The sequence below is a fragment of the Triticum aestivum genome, chromosome 4B, assembly GCF_018294505.1.
Source record: "Triticum aestivum cultivar Chinese Spring chromosome 4B, IWGSC CS RefSeq v2.1, whole genome shotgun sequence".
NCBI classification, from domain to species: domain Eukaryota; kingdom Viridiplantae; phylum Streptophyta; class Magnoliopsida; order Poales; family Poaceae; genus Triticum; species Triticum aestivum.
Genome location: NC_057804.1, coordinates 59,147,070 through 59,166,573, shown reverse-complemented (window position 1 = coordinate 59,166,573; position 19,504 = coordinate 59,147,070).

Below are 19,504 nucleotides of genomic sequence, written 5' to 3'. Positions count from 1 at the left end.
GATGGACCCATGCACAAGCGTTGTGCTAGGGTGAGCAGCTTCAAAGGTTGGTGTCAATCGAGCGGGCAATTACGACAGGCAGGTTAAGCACGGAAGAGCAAATCAGTTTAGGCAGATGCGAGAGGGGTACATGCTGCTGGTCCAGGCCCGAGCGGCTTGGGGATAATGCAGCTCGAGGGGCGCCCCCAGCAAGGTAAACTAAAGACATGAGCAAAAGAGATACATGCCGCAGGGACGGACCCACGCGACCTGGGAATGATGCAGCCCTGGGGGCGGTCCCAGCTGAAATGGAACTTGAAAGATGTCACCTGATACTGTTGGAGACGGAGGAATGTTGAAGTAGTGGACGACGCGCGGTGAGGAGGCCGACCCTCACGAGCCATCAGGGACCTTGAGCCTCGGGAGGCTCTGGGGGCAGCATCCCCAAGCTTAATTCCTGCTCGTCCTCGAGTAGGTAAATGATAAAAAGAGAATTTTTGATGCGGAGTGATACTTTGGCATAATTTCAATGTAAATCTTCTTAATTGTGGTATGAATATTCAGATCTGAAATATTCAAGACAAAAGTTCATATGACATAAAAATAATAATACTTCAAGCATACTAACTAAGCAATTATGTCTTCTCAAAATAGCATGGCAAAAGAAAGTTCGTCCCTACAAAATCATATAGTTAGGCTATGCTTCATTTTCGTCACACAAAGATGTTCCCAACTTCTATGCCCCCGATGACAAGCCAAGCAATTGTTTCATACTTAAATAATCTCAAACTTTTTCAACCTTCACGCAATACATGAGCGTGATCCATGGATATAGCACTATGGGTGGCATAGAATATGATGATGGGGATTGTGTGGAGAAGACAAAAGAGAAGAAAGTCTCACATTGACAAGGATAATCAACGGGCTATGGAGATGCCCATCAATTGATGTCAACATGAGGAGTAGGGATTGCCATGCAACGGATGCACTAGAGCTATGAATGCTCAACAAAAGAAAACTAGTGGGTGTGCATCCAACTTGCTTGCTCACGAAGACCTAGGGCATTTGAGGAAGCCCATCGTAGGAATATACAAGCCAAGTTCTATAATGAAAAATTCCCACTAGTATATGAAAGTGATAACACATGAGACTCTCTACATGAAAAGCATGGTGCTACTTTGAAGCACAATATCTAAGACTCACTACATGAAGAACAAGGTGCTACTTTGAAGCACAAGTGTGGAAAAATAGATAGTAGCATTGCCCTTTTTATTTATTTATTTATTTATTTTGGGCCTTTCTTTTTTTGGCCTTTCTTCTTTTTTTTGGTTTGGGCAATGCTCTAATAATGATGATCATCACACTTCTATTGATTACAACATAAGGATTACAACTCGAAACTAGAACAAGATATGACTCTATATGAATACCTCCGGCGGTGTACCGGGATGGTGCAATGAATCAAGAGTGACATGTATAAAAATTAATGCATGGTGGCTTTGCCACAAATACGATGTCAACTACATGATCATGCGATGGCAATATGACAAAATTAAAGTATGTCATGATGATGATCGGGGCGGTGGAAAGTTGCATGGCAATATATCTCGGAATGGCTATGGAAATGCCATAATAGGTAGGTATGGTGGCTGTTTTGAGGAAGATATAAGGAGGTTTATGTGTGATAGAGCGTAACGTATCACGGGGTTTGGATGCACCGGCGAAGTTTGCACCAACTCTCAAGGTGAGAAATGGCAATGCACGGTACCGAAGAGGCTAGCAATGGCGGAAAGGTAAAAGTGCGTATAATCCATGGACTCAACATTAGTCAAAAGAACTCATATACTTATTGCAAAAATTTAGAAGTCATCAAAAACCAAGTACTACGCGCATGCTCCTAGGGGGCTAGATTGGTAGGAAAAGACCATCGCTCGTCCCCGACCGCCACTCATAAGGATGCACAAGCCAGGTACACTTCATGTTTCAAATTTGTTACACAACTTTAACCATACGTGCATTCTACGGGACTTGCTAACTTCAACGCAAGCATTCTTTAAATTCATAATCACCCAACTAGCATGACTTTAATATCACTACCTCCATATCTCAAAACAATTATCAAGCATCAAACTTTTCTTAGTATTCAACACACTCATAAGAAAGTTTCACATATCTTGAATACCAAGTATATTAATATTTAAGCAAATTACCATGCTATTAACGACTCTCAAAATAATCAAAGTGAAGCATGAGAGATCAATAGTTTCTTTAAAACAAATCCACCACCATGCTCTAAAAGATCTAAGTGAAGCACTAGAGAAAAAACAATAACTACTCCGAAAGATATAAGTGAAGATCAATGAGTAGTCGAATAATTATGCAACTATGTGAAGACTCTCCCATTTAATAATTTTAGATCTTGATAATTTATTCAAACAGCAAGAAAAGATAAATAAAACTACATTGCAAGGATAGCACGACTCATGTGAAGAAGCAAAAACTTAGGCTCAACCGATACTAACTAAAGTGCTAGTTATCGACTAGAGGGGAGTGAATAGGCGATTTTTATCAAAGTCTTCAAAACGTGGAAGTTTCGAAGACAAACAATAGAAATGACCTAATTGATATGCAGCGGAAGATAAACTACAACAAGCAAACCATGTGAAAGTACAAAGACTAATAACAGCTTGGTAGTAAGGATCGGGATGGAAGATAGTATGAAGCCAACCAACGATAGTAGTCAAGCAATGAAGTCAAATAGGTACGACCAATAGGCAATGACTTCACGAAGACAAACTCAAAGTAAAGGGAGGGAGAGGATAGAACCAGTCACTTGTTGAAGACACGGGATTTGTTGGACCAGTTCCAGTTGCTGTGACAACTGTATGTCTGGTTAGGGAGGCTGAGATTCAACTTAGAAAACCGCGTCTTCACCTTATTCCCCTTCGGCTAAGGACACATAGTCCTCGCCCAATCATTCTGGTAAGTCTTCAAGGTAGACTTCCGAACCTTCACAGACTTTGTTCACCGGCGATCCACAATGACTCTTGGATGCTCAGAACGCGACGCCTAACCGGCTGGAGGATACACAGAGTGTAATAAGTCTTCAGGTCACTCAGACAGAAAGACTTCAGTGATGCCTAACACTCTTTGGCTCTGGGTGTTTGGGCTTTGTCCTCGCAAGGATTTCTCTCTCTCAAAGGCTTCGAGGTGAGTTGCTCTCAAACGACAAAAGCCGCTTACTAACTCTGAGCAGCCACCAATTTATGGTGTAGGGGTGGGCTATTTATAGCCACAAGGCAACCTGACCTGATATGTCTGAAATGACCCTGGGTCACTAAGGAACTAACACGTGTTCCAATGGTCAGATTTCAAACACACACGTCAACTTTACTTGGGCTACAAGCAAAGCTGACTCATCCAGCTCTGGATAATATTTGCTCTCATTGTCTTTGCTCGAAGACATAGGATTTGGGTTGAGCATCACTTCAGTCATTCTGACTTTGTTCACTTGGACCCCACTTAACAGTACGGTGGTTCCTATGACTCAACAAAGAAGAAAAGGAAACAACGAAACAACACAGTCTTGACGCTCCATAGTCTTCACTCAATGTCTTCTCATGTCATAGTCTTCAATATGAATATCTTCACATACCACCATTGTCGTCAATGTCTTCATACATTTTTAGGGGTCATCTCCGGTAGGTAAACCGAATCAATGAGGGACACTACCTGTGTTATCCTGTAATTCTCACAAACGCATTAGTCCCTCAACCAACTTTGTCATCAATACTCCAAAACCAACTAGGGGTGGCACTAGATGCACATACAATCTCCCCTTTTTGGTGATTGATGACAAACTGGTTGAAGTTTTCAACGGGGATAAAGTATGTGAAATTGTAAAGGATAGGGTATTGTCTTCATAAGTGGCAAAGGCTCCCCCTGAATATGTGCATATAAGTAATTTGCTTTTGGAATGCAAATGCACATGGCAGGTTGTACTTGTGGAGATCCTCTTCAACTTATGAAGATAATTCATCATTCATGAAATGATATAACTAAGAGAGTGACATGCATAATGAAAAATGGACGTCTGCAGCATGATCTAAGTGCCGAAGTTATCATCGCACATGGGAAAGCAAATAAGTAGCATATGACCATCGAGTTTAAGTGTTACAACTCGAAGAACGAAATGTATCAAAAGCAAGAGTTGTAATCACTAGGAAAAATATAAAGCAACCGCCCATATGAACCCGCTTGAAGACTATCCAACTCATATGCTTCTCCCCCTTTTGTCAGGAATGACAAAAAAGGTTTGAAGACATAGAGCATCTACTCGTCCTCATGAGGAGTAGGTGAAGAAGCTGGGTTGTCGTTGTTGTTTGGCGGCGCAGATGAACTTGGTGCAGTGTCGATGCGTGCAGAAGTAGGGGGCGGTGAAGTAGCATCGTCTTCATCATCGATCACTTTGGCATTCACAGTTGCCGCGGAGGAGGAATAGTCAGAGTCTTCAAGGGATGGAGTTCGACGTAGGACAGCATTCCATGGAGGAGTGGAGTCAAACTTGAATCTTTCAGTGAAGCCATCATCTTGAAGATCTGCTTCAACACTGAGCAGTGTCAAACTCTTCCATGATCGCCGACAGGTCTCGTGAGTGACAAAGGCATTCTTGGTGGCAAGATTTCGAATGCGATTGACATCCACCAAGAGGCTTTGCATCTGTCGCTTGTGCCAGAAGTGATGCTTGTCTTGTTTCTGATGCAGTGCCACAAGAAGTTCTCGGTCATTTAGGACGCGAGAGCGCTTCTTAGGTCTTTGGGCAATTGTGCTCTTAGTAGCTTCAGTTTGCGCACGATGATGCAGACGAGTGTTCCCAGCCATTGGATAGACATGAGTTACTGCTTGGCCTCCTTCCATGGGCTGAGTGAAGCTTTGGTTTCAGCATTTTGAAGACAAAGAGGCTTCTTGGCAGGCTCAGGGTATATGGCTTCAACTGACATATCAACCTCTGGTAGAAAGATCAGATGATTGCGAGTAGAGGGCTGATAGTTGATAGCAGAGTGTAGCTTGATGAGGCGCATGACCCATGGAGCATAGAATTTCAGGCCAAAAAGGTCAGATCCAGACGCAGCCAGTTGCCGGAGGAAGAATTCTTGTGTATTGAAGCTGATGTCATGGAGGATGTAAAAGACCAATGTCTTCATGGCTCCTTCAAGTTTTGCAGCTGATGAATGCCCTTTGATAGGCCATAGAGTCCGCCTGATGATGTGATATATTATGCGAGGCAGATACTCAAGGTCATCAACAAAGAACTCCTTTGGTATTCAGCGTCAGGTGGCAGAGGCTTCATCATGCTCAACATCTGGCTCATGTTGGGCTCTGGCTTATGGAAGATGCTCTCCAATGCATTGCGGTGGAGTTGACAATCAGCTTCGAACAGCTCTCCGGGAGTGGGTAGGCCTGCAAGCTCAATGATGTCAAGAGCTTTAGCTTCATGATGAAAATTTCCTGTCATCCACTCGAGAACCCATGTCTTTGTATCCCTGTTGTAGCCGCGAATGTGGAGGGTAGCATAGAATTGAAGCAAAAGTTCCTCATTCCAATGTTCTTTGTATGTCACAAAGCTGAGCAGACCTGCATCACGAAAGCAGTCAAGTGCTTCTTCTAAGCATGGCAGTCCAACAATGGCTTCAGTGTCGAGGTGCATATGAGGGAAAATGCGCCCTTGATCATACAGAATGCAGGAGTAATAGCTTCGCTGCTGATAGCTCCAGAAACGATCAGATGATATTCTTGGCCTTGAGTAGGGGTTCTTTGCGTTGTCAAAGAAGGTGTTGTGGCTTTTGAAGCCATTTGCATTGAAGGACCCTGTAGAGGTGGTAGTACCTGGGAACCTTGACAGTCTTGGCTTTGGTTTCTGGACCTGAGGCCTATGCTCAATATGATAATCAAACTGAGGACCAGAGGCATTAGGCGGAGGGACCAGAACGGGCCATTTGACAGTGATTAGCTGGCCATGGTTGTATGCTTGCTCAATTGTATGGGGCCTTGGTGGCGGAACAGGAGCAGTGGCAACAACAGTGGCTTCAAGCTGCACAACAGAAGCTTCAGGAGCAGTTGCAGCATTGGCTTCAGGCGTATTGGTTGGTGCAGGCTCCACACTTGCTTCAGCCATGACTACGTCATTGGCTTCATTTGTGTTGGTGGTGGCAGCCTCAAGATTTTCAACCTCCACTTGATGAGCTGGAAGGTCTGGCAGTGGCACGTTTACTTCAGGAACAACTTCTTCAGTAATGGGGGGAGTAGGGACACGTTCTTCTTCTTGTTCGTCATTGGCTGATGCAGCCGGATTGTCTTCAGCAGCTTTGGCTTCAGACACGGAGACATTCACAGTCGGAGTGGCTTCTGGAAACACTTGACGTGCAACAGATTGGTGGTGCACTTCTCCTTCTGGAACGCTCGAAAGAGGGACTTGAGGCCTTGGTCCTTTGCGAAGCCTGTGTAATACGGGCGACGCCTTTGGAGATGGAGTTGGCTGGGCCTCATCCTCTTTTTCTTGCACAGGTGGTGTGACTTGCTGTTGTTGGGGAGTACTCGGGGAGTCTTGTTGTTTTGGGTGATCAGCCCATGATGCATCCTGAGCAATTGGCGTCACAGGACGACCAATGCTGATGAGTTCGTTGTTCGTGAGAACAGGCGATGATACCAAGTTGTGTTCGATTTGAGGAAGAATTGCATCATCTTCAACATTGTCATGGTGACCAATGTCTTCAGCAGCGGTGGGATCAACTGCTTAAATGTCTTTAGCTTCATAAGCCTCTGTGGAAGCAGGCTCATGAACAATCATCTGTTGTTCTTGGTGTTCAGATGCAGGGCGAACCATTGAGATAGGTTCAACAACTAAGGGCTCTGTGGGAGCAGCCTGATTCTTCTTTGTTTTGCGCTTCTTCTTGGAGGGAGAAACATCAGAGGCTTTTGTATTTTTCCTTTTTCTGGCTTCAGCCTCGGCAGCCCTCGTCTTCTTCAGTTCTGAAGCGGTTGACATGACCTTTGGCTTCGAGCCAGTCATGCTGCTTGGGAAGACTATGCGAGGTTCATCCTGCCTTGAAGGTGCAGATTGATCAGTTGATAGCTTCTTCTTCTTTGCAGCCATTCTGGGGTCAATGCCAGGACGACCCAGAGCCTTGCGCTTCTCAGCCTCATTGTAGGCTAGCACACACTTGTCGGCCAGACTCTTCATGCGCTCACGAGAGCCTCTAGCTTCTTCGCGCTTCTTGTGAAAGGCTTCTTTGAGCTCGTGCAGCATGATCTTGAAGTTTTTGACATCTTGCACGCTGAGCTTGGCCACATGCTTCTTGAACTGAGCTTTCTCATAGTCGATCTTGTGCTTCAGTTCAACGATGCGCTGATCAAGAGCTAGCTCAGAAGCAATGGCGCCATTGAAAGTGACGCAGAGGCCAATGGGAAGTCGCAGATCATCAAAGCTGAGATTTGGGGTGTCGAACCACTCATCAATGAAGTTATGGATGATTGCCACATCAAAGAGAGGCAAGTCATTGAAGATCTCTGCTTCTTCCTTGCTCTTGATTAGATGCTCAAGAGCATCATCTACAAGATCTTCATCGCTGGACAGATCAATGTGCTCTTCTCGCAGAATGGCAGCAGGAGTCAATGTCTGATCAGTATTCTTGACGATTTTCTTTTTCTTCTCCGTCTTCTTGGAGATGCGTGATAGATCTTCAGACTGCACACTGTCTTCATGAGGTGCAGTGACCAGTGGCTTCGCACGTGAAGCTTTTGGAGGAGCAGCTGATCGTGAAGCCTTAGTCTTCTTTAGCTTCTGCGGCTTTGGAGGAGGAGCTGGGGCTTCATTAGTGTCAGGATCATTATCAGAATGATCCACTTTGGCACCTTGGACCAAGATGTAAGTGATGAGGCCATCAAGGTTTGAAAAGGGGCCGATGACATTGGGTTCTGCATCACGTGAGCCGTCAGCACGGGGAGCAGAGGGACCAGGGTTGAAGTCTAATCCCAATGACTTCTTGTTTTCCTTGGCTGATTCCTTTGCGTGCTGGAAGTTGCGCTTAAAGAGATTATCGTCACGACACCAGAGCAATGATGATGGGCCGACATTTTCAGGCTGAGGTCCACGGACCATACAAGGATAGAAACCCTGTGCAATAGCTTCATCTCTGTTCTTGGGTGGAAGGCCTCGATAGAGAATATCACCCCAAGGACTTTTGATTGCATTCTTCTCAGTGTATTCCTGGGTCACGAACTTGTATTTGAACCATTGTTCAGCCCAATATCGTCGAGTCCATTGGATTCGTGTCTTGCGCTGATTATAATCCTCTTCAGGATCTGTCTTGTAAAGCTCTGCGAGGTCATCAGGAAAATCTTTTGATGTTCCCCCTCGACGCTGTCTGCCGCCCTTCCTTACTGATTCTCTGCAGCCATGAACTTCAAACTGAACGGCTTCAACACGTTCAAAGGCTTCAAAGGCTTTCGCTTGCTGACAAACAGGAACTGGCTTCGGGAGAGTTAATGTGTTGCTGTAAGAATTCTGCAAATGAATGCAGACTATGAGAACCAAGGGATTCTCCCACAGACATGTACCTGTGACAGCATTAGAGATGCGATGGAAGGGGAAGAGGTCATATGCATTCTCAGAAGATTTTGAAGATAAATCAGTTTGAAGACATTGACCTCATGATGCAAAGACATTCACTTATATGTTGAGAGTTGGTTCCAGATTTGTACGAATCCGTGAATAAGTACAAGTGAGGAATCTAACTAGATATGAAGCTTAAGTGAATATACTAGGCAGTATGAGATGCAGACAGAATAGATCTAACATTGTATAGGCAGAAACCAATTTTGGTAAATAGGATGAATCATTGAGGATCAAAAAGATGGTAAAAATAGAGTTGTATTTACCACACAAAGAACTGCTAGATGGGATGAATAGGAGACCGAGCAGTTCAATCCACCGTGCCCTAACTTGGCGATGGAGGACACCTACAGCGGCGGCGGAGAGGACAATGTCCGCGGCCGGCGTGAGGACGGCGTCGGAGAAGTCGCGGCAGCTAAGCACTTCGTCACCGGCGTCGTCGAGAGCTAGCGGTGGCGCTAGGGTTTTGACGAGGTGGAGAGGTGGAAGAAGGTTTTCTTTACCGCAGGGGACATGTATTTATAAGGAAGTGTGCGGCATAGCGCAATTATGCAGGTGCCCCTGGCGGTTCACATCTGAGGGGCACGTGGCAAGCATGCAACATACTCCGAGTTGTCCCACGTTCCCACGCCCGCCAGGTTTGTCGGATGGTTGTTCCGGCTTCTCCGGATTTCAAACAATAAGGATGAATCATTTAAAACAGACTTAATGTTTGTCTCTGTGTCTTCTGTTGACAAGGATGCAGAGAAGACATTCGACAGTTTCAATAGAATGCATATGATTTGGACAGATAGAGTTTGAGATAGAAAGCATAGAGAGATTAGGGTCCGATCACATTCACTTAGTTCAAAAGACTCAACAAGGAAGACATAGCTATAAGTGAATGTTGTAGAGGACAGGACACTAGTATATATATCAGAAAGCAATCAAATCAACATAGTGAAGTAAATCATGAAGATAAGTTGAAATTTGAAGACACCAAATGCGAAGACATTGCAAAAATAACGCCATGAGTGAAACACTTCAAACCGAGAAATTTGGTGGTGGCGTTACCCACCGTATAGGAAGTCTTAGACCCAGACACGTCACATAATTATCGTGGCGCTCCGAAGTCAAATTCCATGTTAATGTATTCACACTCAGAATGTAAGTCTTCATTGATTGAAGATATACTTTACTTCGTGTGTTGCACATCTAAGTCATCAACATGCATAAGTGTTAGGATGTGTACCTGATCACAGGACATTTGAGGATTCCAAGATACTTAGCTCACACCATAACTTGCAAAACCTTTTCTCATCCAAGGGCTTTGTGAAGATATCTGCCAATTGCTCTTCAGTGTTGACGTGAATGATGTCAATATCTTTCTTCGTGACATGATCTTTGAGAAAGTGATGACGAATTTCAATGTGCTTTGTCTTCGAGTGCGGGACTGGATTGTTGGCAATCTTGATGGTGCTTTCGTTGTCGCAGAAGAGAGGTACTTGTTTCAGATTGATGCCATAGTCCTTGAGAGTTTGCTTCATCCATAGAAGCTGAGTGTAGCAAGATCCAGCAGCAATGTATTCAGATTCAGCAGTTGAGAGTGATACACAGTTTTGCTTCTTTGAAGACCAACAGACAAGTGATCGTCCCAGAAAGTGACATGTGCCTGATGTAGACTTGCGATCCACCTTGTCACCAGCATAATCAGCATCCGAGAATCCAACCAGATCAAATTTTGAGCCCTTTGGATACCATAATCCGAGTGTTGGGGTGTAAGCCAAATATCGAAGAATTCGCTTCACAACTAAGTGATGCGATTCCTTTGGTGCCGCTTGGAATCGAGCACACATGCAAACACTAAGCATAATATCTGGCCTAGATGCACATAGGTAAAGTAAAGAACCAATCATGGAGCGGTATACCTTTTGATCGAACTCTTTACCATTGTCGTCGGGACCCAGATGGTGTTTGGTTGGCATTGGCGTTGTGTAACCTTTGCAATCTTGCATTTCAAACTTCTTCAGACAGTCTTTGAGATATTTTTCTTGAGATATGAAGATGTCATTCCTTTGCTGACGAATTTGAAGACCAAGGAAGAACTTCAGCTCACCCATCATGGACATCTGATATTGCTCTTGCATCATGTATCCAAACTCATCACTATACTTCTGGTTGGTGCAGCCGAAGATAATGTCATCCACATATATTTGGCACACAAATAGTTCACCATCATATGTCTTCGTGAAGAGTGTGGGATCGGGGGATCCAGGTTTGAAGCCTTTGCTCTTCAGGAAGTCTTTGATCGTATCATACCAAGTGCGAGGAGCTTGTTTGAGGCCATACAGTGCTTTGTTTAGCTTGTACACCATATCAAGATGTTTTGGATCTTCAAAGCTAGGTGGTTGAGCAACATACACTTCTTCTTCAATCTTGCCGTTGAGGAATGCACTCTTCACATCCATTTGATACAGTAAGATGTTGTGGTGGTTAGCATAGGCTAGCAGTATGCGAATAGCTTCAAGCCTAGCCACAGGAGAAAATGTTTCATCGAAGTCAATTCCTTCAACTTGAGTATATCCTTGAGCCACAAGACGTGCTTTGTTTCTGACGACTTGACCATGCTCATCTTGCTTGTTTCGATATATCCATTTTGTGCCAATAATGTTATGCTTGCGAGGGTCAGGACACTTGACTAGTTCCCAAACATTTTTCAGCTTGAATTGTTGAAGTTCTTCTTGCATAGCTTGAATCCATTCAGGTTCCATAAAGGCTTCAACAACTTTCTTGGGTTCTGATATTGACACAAACGAAAAGTGCCCACAGAAATTTGCTAACTATGTTGCTCTTGAGCGAGTAAGTGGACCAGGTGCATTGATGCTATCAATTATCTTCTCAATTTGTACTTCATTTGCAACACGAGGATGAACTGGACGAAGACCTTGCTCTTGCTGATCATTGTCATCATTGGGAGGATTGTCTTCGGTCTGAGCATTGTCTTCAGGTTGGTTTGGTGCAGAAATGATAAGTTCCTCTTCGAGCTGTGCTTCAGAAGGCATGATTTCGCCAGTTCCCATCAGCTTGATAGATTCGCTGGGCAGAGCTTCATCTAGTGTACTTGGCAGGAGCTCTCTTGTGAACCATTGGTTTCATCAAATCGCACGCCCACAGTTTCAACAATTTTGTAGAGATAGAGGTTGAAGACTCTGTAAGATTGCGAGTCCTTTCCATAACCGAGCATGAAGCCTTCGTGAGCTTTAGGTGCAAATTTTGACTTGTGATGGGGATCCTTGATCCAGCACCTAGCACCAAATACTCTGAAGTAGCTGACATTTGGCTTCTTGCCAGTAAGGAGCTCATAGGATGTTTTGTTCAGAAGCTTACGGATGTAAACACGGTTGATGATGTGACATGCTGTATCAATAGCTTCAGGCCAAAACTTTCTTGGTGTCTTGTACTCGTCTAGCATTGTTCGAGCCATCTCAATGAGGGTTCTGTTCTTGCGCTCTACGATGCCATTTTGCTGAGGTGTGTAAGTTCCTCATGCCAGCATGCCCCAGCCTCCGATGCCAGAGCCAGCATTCTGAAGCTTTTGCAAGAAGACATACGGCAAGCTGTGGACCTGTTGAGAAATCTACCATGTATAGATCATCTTTCCGATACCCTTTAAAGACTAGAGACTTGTCAGATTCCATTAGGACAAGGCAACGATATTTTCCGAATAGCACAATCATGTTCAAGTCACAAAGCATTGAGACAGACATTAAGTTGAAACCAAGGGATTCAACAAGCATCACTTTATCCATGTGTTGATCCTTTGAGATTGCAACTCCACCTAGACCCAATACCTTGCTTTTACCAGTGTCAGCAAATGTGATGTGACTCTTGTCTGATGGACGTAAGGTTGAGTCCATGAGAAGACTTCGATCACCAGTCATATGATTAGTGCATCCGCTGTCCATAATCCATTCTGAAGCATGAGGTGTCATACCCTACAGTGTAGTTAGGAGGATAGGCTTCACAAAGAGTGTTGTGAAGCATAAGCATTTGACGCACACAAGGATTATCACAGCTTAGATCAAGGTTAGGACTCATAGTATGACTGGTAAGCAATTCAGATGTGAAATACATAGTAAGACCATTTTATCATGCGTCCCTTAATGTGTTTTAGGTCCCCAACAATAGTATCGGACGCCTTTGATTGCAGGCTGGAGACCTTATTCTGCAAAAGAAAGTTAATTCTTCTTCACCACCCACATCTTCAGGGGTGGCTTAGAAGCAATGAGTCTAAGTGCAGCATCGGAGAACTTCGGCTTTGGAGCCCTAGAAAATAGCCTTGCAGGAGATGAATGATACTCATATGAATAAGCAGAAAAGTTCTTAGTTCTATAAACATAGCGGTTTGAAGACACACGCTCATATTCATAAGTTTGAGTACGATTTCCCTGCAAAACATTGGTGTTAGGGTGACTCAGGTGAGTCTTGTATCTGTATGAAGCCTTTGGACCATATGACGCCTTAGGTCTGGGGTTTGTCTTCTTCCCTGGTGGTGTCATGATCACATTCACTGGAAGATTCTCAAGACAGCTTTTGGGAACCCAGATCTTCTTCATAGGTGGTCCATTCCTGCAGTTAGTACTAATATACCTGGCAAACACTTCACCATTTTGATTCTTGAACAGCTTATAGTTTGCATCAAGGGATTCATCAATGATAATAGGATTAGCACAAGTAAAGCCAGATAAGGTGGATGGATCCACTGAAGGTCCCTTTGCAGCAACCCATGTGGTATTGGGATACTGCTCAGGCTTCCAGTAGGAACCATCAACATTCATTTTCCTCTCGAACCCAACACCCTCTTTCCTAGGGTTTCGGTTCAGAATCTGCTTTTTGAGGACATCACAAAGTGTATGATGTCCTTTCAGACTTTTATACATCCCTCTTTCAAGCAATGTCTTCAACCTAGCATTTTCATCAGCAATAGTAGTGGTATCCTCAGCAGAGGGGTTAGTTACCACATCAGTAGTTGAAGACAATGCAGCAGTAGCAGCAGTGGAACATTCAGCAACAGAGGTAGCGTTATCACGCTCAATGCATTTCAGACATGGTGGTTCAAATCTATCTAGAGCGGGACTGATCTATTGAGCACGAAGTGACTCATTCTCTTTTTGAAGATCTTCATGAGCCGCTCTCAATTTCTCAAGCTCTTTCTTCCTTTGAAGATAATCATAGGAGAGCTTTTCATAAGTGGTTGAGAGCGTCTCATGAAGACTTTCAAGTTCTTGGTACTTAGCATGAAGATTTTTTATATCTTCAACTAAGGACTGTGAACGTGTCATTTCCGCGTCCAACAGGTCATCGCTTTTGTCTAACAGTTTTTGAGTATGTTCCATAGCTTTTTGTCGTTCAGTTGCAATTTTAGCAAGTGTTTTGTAGCTGGGTTTGGATTCACAATCAGAGTCATCTTCACTTGATGTTTGAAAGTAAGCATCACGTGATTTTACCTTGGCACCACATGCCATGAAGCAGTAGGTGGGAGCAGGATCGTCCTTGTCATCAGCTTCAGCGTTGGTGTGGAAGTGGTTGTCTTCAGTGTTGAAGATGGACTTGGCAACATAGGCTGTGGCTAGAGCCAGACTTGCAACGCAAGGGTCGGACTCCTCTTCATACTCCACCTCTGCCTCCTAAGAAGCAGATTCCTCCTCTGAATCCACTTCCTTGCCAACAAAAGCACGAGCCTTGCCAGATGAGATCTTCTTATGAGATGAAGACCTTGATGAGGACTTGGAAGAAGACTTTGAAGATTTCTTCTTCTTCTTGTCATCAGAATCATATTCCTTGCTCTTCTTCTTCTTCTTCTCATTGTCCCACTGTGGACACTCAGATATTAGTGTCCAGGTTTCTTGCACTTGTGACATGTTCTATTCTTGTTGTCATGAGTGGAAGCTTCATCATTTCTTGAGCTAGATCATGAAGAATTTCTGAAGCCCTTCTTCTTGGTGAACTTCTGGAACTTCTTCACAAGCATAGCAAGTTCCTTTCCAATGTCTTCAGGATCATCAGAACTGCAGTCAGATTCTTCTTCAGATGAGGAAACAACTTTTGCCTTCAAAGCACGAGTTCGGCCATAGTTGGGACCGTAGATATCTCTTTTCTTAGAAAGCTAGAACTCATGTGTGTTGAGCCTCTCAAGTATATCAGACGGGTCGAGTGTCTTGAAGTCAGGGCGTCTTGTATCATGAGGGCAAGGGTGTCGAAGGAGCTGTCAAGTGATCTCAGTAGTGTCTTGACGATTTCATGCTCGGTAATCTCAGTGGCGCCGAGAGCCTGAAGCTCATTTGTGATGTCGGTGAGGCGATCAAATGTGAGCTGGACATTTTCATTGTTGTTTCTCTTGAAGCGGTTGAAGAGGTTGCAAAGAACACTCATCCTTTGGTCTCTCTAGGTTGAGACGCCTTCGTTGACCTTGGATAGCCAGTCCCAGACTAGCTTTGACGTTTCCAGAGCACTCACACGGCCATACTGTCCTTTGGTCAGATGACCACAGATGATGTTCTTTGCAGTAGAGTCCAGTTGAATGAACTTCTTGACATCAGTAGGGGTGACACCTTCACCAGTTTTGGGAACGCCGTTCTTGATGACATACCAGAGGTCGACATCAATGGCTTCAAGATGCATGCGCATCTTACTCTTCCAGTATGGATATTCAGTTCCATCGAACACGGGGCAAGCAGCGGAGACTTTGATTATCCCTGCAGTCGACATAGCTAAACTCCAGGTGGTTAAACCGAATCACACAGAACAAGGGAGTACCTTGCTCTGATACCAATTGAAAGTGCTAGTTATCGACTAGAGGGGGGGTGAATAGGCGATTTTTATCAAAGCCTTCAAAACGTGGAAGTTTCAAAGACAAACAATAGAAATGGCCTAATTGATATGCAGCGGAAGATAAACTACAACAAGCAAACCATAGTCAAGTATGCAATAATGTGAAAGTACAAAGACTAATAGCAGCTTGGTAGTAAGGATCAGGATGGAAGATAGTATGAAGCCAACCAACGATAGTAGTCAAGCAATGAAGTCAAATAGGTACGACAAATAGGCAATGACTTCATGAAGACAAACTCAAAGTAAAGGGAGGGAGAGGATAGAACCAGTCACTTGTTGAAGACACAGGATTTGTTGGACCAGTTCCAGTTGCTGTGACAAATGTACGTCTGGTTAGGGAGGCTGAGATTCAACTCAGAAGACCGCGTCTTCACCTTATTCCCCTTGAGCTAAGGACACACAGTCCTCGCCCAATCACTCTGGTAAGTCTTCAAGGTAGACTTCCGAACCTTCACAGACTTCGTTCACCGGCAATCCACAATGACTCTTGGATGCTCAGGACGCGACGCCTAACCGGCTAGAGGATACACAGTCCTCAAGTGTAATAAGTCTTTAGGTCACTCAGACAGAAAGACTTCAGTGATGCCTAACACTCTTTGGCTCTGGGTGTTTGGGCTTTGTCCTCGCAAGGATTTCTCTCTCTCTCAAAGGCTTGGAGGTGGGTTGCTCTCAAACGACAAAAGCCGTGAACTAACTCTGAGCAGCCACCAATTTATGGTGTAGGGGGTGGGCTATTTATAGCCACAAGGCAACCCGACCTGATATGTCTGAAATGACCCTGGGTCACTAAGGAACTGACACGTGTTCCAACGGTCAGATTTCAAACACACACGGCAACTTTACTTGGGCTACAAGCAAAGCTGACTCATCCAGCTCTGGATAAGATTTGCTCTCATTGTCTTCGCTCGAAGACATAGGATTTGGGTTGAGCATCACTTCAGTCATTCTGACTTTGTTCACTTGGACCCCACTTAACAGTACGGTGGTTCCTATGACTCAACAAAGAAGAAAAGGAAACAACGAAACAACACAGTCTTCGCACTCCATAGTCTTCACTCAATGTCTTCTCATGTCATAGTCTTCAATATGAATATCTTCACATACCACCATTGTCGTCAATGTCTTCATACATTTTTAGGGGTCATCTCCAGTAGGTAAACCGAATCAATGAGGGACACTACCTGTGTTATCCTGTAATTCTCACACACGCATTAGTCCCTCAACCAACTTTGTCGTCAATACTCCAAAACCAACTAGGGGTGGCACTAGATGCACTTACACTAACCGATAGTTGTTGAAGAAGAAAGGTGGGATGCCTACCGGGGCATCCCCAAGCTTAGATGCTTGAGACTTCTTGAAATATTATCTTGGGGTGCCTTGGGCATCCCCAAGCTTGGGCTTTTATGTCTTCTTAATTCCTCTTATATCATGGTTTCCCTTTTTATCAAAAAGCTTCATTCACAACAAACTCAACAAGAACTCGTGAGATAGGTTAGTATAAACCAATGCAAAACCTTATCATATTCTACTGTAACAAATCACTAAAATTATTATTCAACATTTAATACTAAATGCCTCTGCATATTTAATACTCCTATCCTCAAATAGAATCATTAAACAAGCAAACATATGCAAACAATGCAACCATAACAGCAATCTGCCAAAACAGTACAGTTTGTAAAGAATACAAGAGTATCAATACTTCCCTGACTCCAAAAATGATGAACTAAAATTCCCACTGTAATAAATTTATCAGAGCTCAATATGCAAAAAGATTCAACGTTATACCATTCTCTGACTTTTCTATGGAATTTTTGCAACAGCGGTAAACTTTGTGTTTTCAAACAGCAACATGTATACAAGCAAAATAAGCATGGTAAAGGCTATCCTTGACTTTTTTTATTGAAAATAAAGATAAAAACATTATTCTAACTAAAAAAAGCAAAACTAACAAAATAAAATGATGCTCCAAGCAAAACACATATCATGTGGTGAATAAAAATATAGCTCCAAGTAAAGTTACCGGTGAACGAAGACGAAAGAGGGGATGCCTTCCGGGGCATCCCCAAGCTTAGGCTCTTGGTTGTCCTTGAATATTAACTTGGGGTGCCTTGGGCATCCCCAAGCTTAGTCTCTTGCCACTCCTTATTCTATAGTCCATCGAATCTTTACTCAAAGCTTGAAAACTTCAACCACACAAAACTCAAAACAAAACTCGTAAGCTCTGTTAGTATAAGAAAATAAAACCACCACTTAGGTACTGTAATGAACTCATTCTAAATTCATATTGGTGTAATATCTACTGTATTCTAACTTCTCTATGGTTCATACCACTTAATACTAGCCATAGATGCATCAAAATAAGCAAACAACACAATGAAAACAGAATCTTTCAAAAACAGAACAGTCTGTAGTAATCTGTATCAAATGTATACTTCTAGAACCCCACAAATTATGAAATAAATTGCTGGACCTGAGTAATTTGTATATTAATCATCTTCAAAAATAATCAACCTAAAAGCACTCTCCAGTAAAAAATGGCAGCCATTCTCGTGAGCGGAAAAGTTTCTGTTTTCTACAGCAAGATCATATAAACTTCACCCAAGTCTTCCCAAAGGTTCTACTTGGCACTTTATTGAAACAAAAGCTATAAAACATGATTACTACAGTAGCATAATCATGTGGACACACAAAAACAGTAAGGATAAATATTGGGTTGTCTCCCAACAAGCGCTTTTCTTTAGTGCCTTTCTAGCTAGGCATGATGATGACAATGATGCTCACATAAAAGATAAGAATTGAAACATAACGGGAGCATCATGAAGCATATGACTAGCACTTTTAGGTCTAACCCACTTCCTATACATAGGGATTTTGTGAGCAAATAACTTATGGGAACAATAATCAACTAGCATAGGAAGGTAAAACAAGCATAGCTTCAAAAATTGGAGCACATAGAGAGGAAACTTGACATTATTGCAACTCCTACAAGCATATGTTCCTCCCTCATAATAATTTTCAGTAGCATCATGAATGAATTCAACAATATAACCAGCACCTAAATCATTCTTTTCATGGTCTACTAGCATAGAAAATTTACTATTCTCCACATAAGCAAAATTCTTCTCATGAATAGTAGTGGGAGCAAACTCAACAAAATAACTATCATATGATTGAAAATTAAGATCAAGATGACAAGTTTCATGGTTATAATTATTCTTTAAAGCATACGTGTAATCACAATAATAATCATAGATGGGAGGCATGCTTTCATCATAGTAAATTTTCTCATCAAAGCTTGGGGGACAAAAAATATCATCTCCATCAAACATAGCTTCCCCAAGCTTGTGGCATTGCATATCATTAGCATCATGGGTATTCAGGGAATTCATACTAACAACATTGCAATCATGCTCATCTTTCACATATTTTATGCCAAGAATTCTATGTAATTCTTCTTCTGGTACTTGAGCACAATTTTCCTTTCCATCATACTCACGAAAGATATTAAAAAGGTGAAGCGTATGAGACAAACTTAATTCCATTTTTTTATTTTTCTTTTATAACTAAACTAGTGATAAAACAAGAAACAAAAAGATTCGATTGCAAGATCTAAAGATATACTTCAAGCACTCACCTCGCCAGAAAAGAGCTTAGTGGACGGGGTGTGATTACCCTTTACCTAGCTCCCCGGCAACGGCGCCAGAAAAGAGCTTGATGTCTAATACACAACCTTCTTCTTGTAGACGTTGTTGGGCCTGCAAGTGCACAGGTTTGTAGGACAGTGGCAAATTTCTCTCAAGTGGATGACCTAAGGTTTATCAATCCGTAGGAGGCATAGGATGAAGATGGTCTCTCTCAAACAACCCTCCAATCAAATAACAAAGAGTCTCTTGTGTCCCCAACACACCCAATACAATGGTAAATTGTATAGGTGCACTAGTTCGGCGAAGAGATGGTGATACAAGTGCAATATGGATGGTA